Source organism: Penaeus monodon, chromosome 5 (assembly GCF_015228065.2).
Source record: "Penaeus monodon isolate SGIC_2016 chromosome 5, NSTDA_Pmon_1, whole genome shotgun sequence".
Lineage (NCBI taxonomy): Eukaryota > Metazoa > Arthropoda > Malacostraca > Decapoda > Penaeidae > Penaeus > Penaeus monodon.
This window is the reverse complement of record NC_051390.1, coordinates 23,705,015-23,710,014: the sequence shown is the minus strand read 5'-3', so window position 1 is coordinate 23,710,014 and position 5,000 is coordinate 23,705,015.

The following is a 5,000-nucleotide window of genomic DNA, read 5'->3' as shown; positions in this document are numbered from 1 at the left end:
CACCAAAACCCACACCACAAAACAACCAAAAAAATATTAATAAAATTTATTATATTTATTTTTTTAAATATAATGGAAAAGAGGAAAAAAAAGATTTTTGGGAGGGAAGGGAAGGAAACCCAAAAGTAATTTGTGTTATGGTCTTATAAATTTTTTCTATTTTAAACATTCAAAACAAAACACACAACACAACACACCAAAACACACACAACAAAAAAAAAAAAAAAAGAAAAAAAAAAAACCACACATAAACAACAACAAAATTTCACAACACCACAAAACACACAACCCCCACACACACACACACACCACACACACACAAAAAAAAACACCCACACACAACACAAAAACACACAACAAACACACAAACAAACCCCAAACAACAACAACACAATATAATTTTTATATTATATAATTGTTTTTATAATTAATTTAATATTTTAAAAGAAGAAAAAATAAAAAAAAAAAAAAAAAAAATAAATTTATTTAATATATTATATTTATATAATATTATATAATAAATAATATAATAAAAATAAACACACACACACACCACACACACACACCACACACCACACACACACACACACACACACAACACAACACATATCCCACATACATAACAGATTGATTGATAGAGAACGAGTGAGTGAACAAGCGAGAGAGAGAGAGACTAGTAGATAAATAGAGAGCGAGAGAAGGCGAGAGAGATACGTGGAGTAACGTTACACTACAAATTCAAAGAAAATTAAGAGGGATGAAGTATGTAAAATCGTTTGGGATGTTGAATGGAGCAACTAAATCTAGTTCCAGCGGGAAATCCTTATTTACTGCGGCCTATTGGACAGCGCCAGCGGAAGCGATGAACACAAGACAAAAATGCAGTTCAGGTGGACAGCAGTGAGACGAATGATTTAGATGCATCGCTTAGATGCGACTCTATTTTTTTTCTATAATGGGGGGACAGTGCCCATGTACCTTCAGCCAGCCAACCTCTGTAAAAACATGAACTATACAAACAAACACACGCACATACAAACGTGCACACACACACACACACACACACACAAACACACACACACACACACACACACACAACACACACACACACACACACACACACACACACACACCACCCCACACAGCGCGCGCGCGCCCCCAGGGTACCTACGTGGTGACTTACTCCTGTTTGCATGTGCCTATTCTTACGTTCTGTTTGCATACGTATGTATATAAGTGCATGCTTGTGTACAATCGACTCATCAGCGACAACAACAAAAACATAGGAAGCGACATTTCATCATGGCTGCTGGTGCTCCGTTGTTCCTGTGCCAAAGTTTTCGTAGATTGTACTATGTCATTACAGTAATTAGGCCCTGTCTATGGCTAACAAACCCGGCCGTCTATTTCGGATGCAAAAGAGCCGGGCGGAGAAAATTTACATACTGGTAGACTGACTCTGTTATGTGTAGTTTCTGACGGAGTTGAATAAAGAATGAGGTTCATGCAAATGGATCGTTCTGAAGTTAAATACGGACAGGCATTAATTCTTTTGCCCGCGGGTTCGTCTTCAATTAGAACTGAGCTAAGCCTAATTTTTGCAATTAAAAAGAAGCACATTTTTATGTGTGCTAAGGCCATACTTGACCAATGTATACTTCTGTGGTTAACCCACACACACACACACTCACACACACACACACCCCCCACACCACCACACAAACACCACACACACCCCACACACACACAAACACACACACCCCACTAACATACGGAAAACGTCATAGATGTTATAGGGGAAGCACGTCGAACTGCGATTGATTAGGAAGGGCATCCAATCGGGCAGTGTTGGCGCTATCAAATAACCCCTCAATAGTGAACTGAGAGAGACCTATGTCCTGCAGTGGAGTGAATGGGTGTTGAAACTAAAAAAATAATAAATAATAAATAAATAAATATATAAAAAAAAATATAATATATATTTTATATATATATATATATAGAAAATATATATATATATATATTTTATAAAATATATATATAATGATATATATCACACACCTGAGTCAATTCACTACAGGACGTAGGCCTCTCCCAATCTTTTCCAATTTTGTCTGTGTTGTATTTTTTGTTTCCAGTCTCGGCCCCAACTTTCGTTATTTCGTCACGTCATTTGTCACTGGTCTGGCCCATGGCTCCTTTATATCATCTATAACCCAGTTTGTTACTTTTTTTGTTCATCTGTTGTCGTGTCTCCGATGTATATGATCTGCCCATTGCCATTTTTTCGTTTTGATGCTCCCAAGTATATTTTCCACTTTTGTTTGTTCCCTGATCCATGTTGCGCTCACCCGATCTAATTCCCAGCATCAACCTCTCCATCCCTCTCTGGGCGCTTATTAGTTTCCTCTCCAGCAATTTGGGTGTATTCCATGTTTCTGATCCATAGGTTATAACTGGTAGGACACATTGGTTAAAGATTTTTCTTTTTAAACATAATGGCAAAGAGCCTCTTGGTATGCTACTATGTCTGCCGAAGGCGCTCCAGCCTAGACTGATGTGTCGCTTAATTTCCTCTTCGCTAGATGTGTTTGCCAGTAAGAGTTGCCCTAGGTATATAGGCTTGTTCACTACCTCTAGCTCTTCGCCTTGTACATGTGTTTGTTCGAACTGAACTCTACTGTTGAACATGCTCGTAGTCTTTTTCTTGTTCACCCTAAGGCCGATTTTCAGACTTTCTCTATTCAGATCGTTTATTAGCTTCTGCATTTCATTTGCAGATTCACTGAAAAGACATAATCCATTCTTAATTTTTTTTTCTCCCCGAAGCCTTTTTTTGGATTATTTATTTTTAAGAACCAAATTTAAAGATTGGAGTTGGGGAAAAATTTTTTAAACTTTAAAAGGGATTGGTGGTTTTGTACTCTGCTTTTCGATTTAATGCCTTTTTATCGATGAAATGCGTTTAAGGGTTTCTAGTTTTTTTTCTTTTTTTATGCTGTATGTTCTTTGTTTGGTCCAATCAACCGCCTTTTTTTTCTGGGTTGAAACCGTTGTCAAAATTCCGAGTTGTTATTTGTGAATATTTAATTATGAAAAGCCCTTTTTTGGTTTTTTAATCCTTTTTTCCCTTTTTTTATGTATCAAAATTTGCATTTCTCAGGTTTTCCCATTACCTTTTAACTTTTTATGCTAGTTTTTTGTTCTATTTCTCCCATTTTTAAGTTGTTAAAATTTCCCCTTTTTTTTCTTCTTTTTATTTATAGTCTCTTGTTACCCGGGATTCCTTTTTCCGTGTTTTCATTTAGTTTATGACCCCAAAGTTTTCCCCTACTCTTTTATTTCAACCAAATTTTACTTTCTTCTTTCTACATGGTTTCCCTTTTTTGCATTTCTTGGTTTTTTATTTGGGCCTTTTAATTTCTGCTAGATAAATAATTTATTTTTATTTGGGTTTAATTTCGTCCTTTTCTTCTTATTTTTAAATCTTTGTTGTTGGTAATTCTATTTTCCCTTTTGGGTAATTTTATACCCTACCCTTTTGCTATTATATTATATATATATATATATATATTATATATATAATATATTTTATAAAATATATATATATTTAAACAACCCCCCCCAAACAACCCCCAAAAAGGAGGGAGCGGCCCACACCCCCCCCCACACCAAAATCCAACCCAAACAAAACAACCCCACAAACCAAACAATAAACACCAAACCCAACCTTTTTATCTTATATTAACAAGCAATAACAGGTAGTGGTAACTAGGCTTTTGCTCCTTCCCTATACAGAACCCCAAATTTTTTGATGAGAATATAGCTTTGCCATGCACCTTCCGCTCCCGGCGCATGGACCAGGGGCTATAAAACTAATAATTTGGGAATCCGTGCAAATTTCAATTACAATAAATATAGGATTAACTTTTTATTTAAAATTAAAACACATAGATAATAAAATAATTAAAAATATAAGTTTTTAATTTTTTGGGTTTTTTTTTGTTGGGTTGTTTGTGGTTGGCCCGTCGGCTGGAACTATATTTTTTTTAAACTCCCCAAATTTTTCCAAACCCCAACCTTGGGGTTTTTTTTTTTTTTTTTTTTTTTTTTTTTTATATAATAATAATAATAGATAGTTGGGTTTTTTTTTTTTTTTTGGTTTTTTTTTTGAAACAAAAACACTAAAAAAACACCAAACAACAAACAACACACAAATATATAGTAGAATATATCCAAAAAAAAAAAAAATAAAAATTTAACAAACACAACACACACCCCTAACAAAACGGGACCCAAGTATTTTTTATGTATATATCAATAAAAAAATTAAATTTAAAATATATTTAAAACGTATTGTAAGCCAAAACATAAAAATTGTCGTCTATGAGTTGGGAATAGGAAATTTAAATAGGAATCAATACCCAAAAATTTACCCCATATGAAAACTTTGTGGGTAGGATCAAAAAAATTGAATTTCCGATGGCCTTTTTGGCAGCTCTGTCAGACTTGATCAGGAATTTGTTGGCATCATCGGCGTCGCAGGAGTTGCCAATGACAATAAACTGACTCAGGGACTCTCGAAGCCTTTTTCATCTTATATGACACACATAGATCAATAAACAGGTAGATGGATACATACGTACAGGCGTTTGCTACAAGTACATATATACAGACACACATTGTTTTGTATAGGATGAACTCCCATAGCTTTGACCATGCACGTACTGAACTACAGTGCGGCAGTCGAGCACCAGTATCGTATCTTAGTAAGACTAAACTAATGTTCGCAAATCCGTACAAATTTATATAATATATATATATATATATATATATATATATATATATATATATATATATATATATATATATATATATATGTGTGTGTGTGTGTGTGTGTGTGTGTGTGTGTGTGTGTGTGTGTGTGTGTGTGTGTGTGTGTGTGTGTGTGTGTGTGTGTGTGTATAGCTAGATAGATACATAGATAGATAGATAGACAG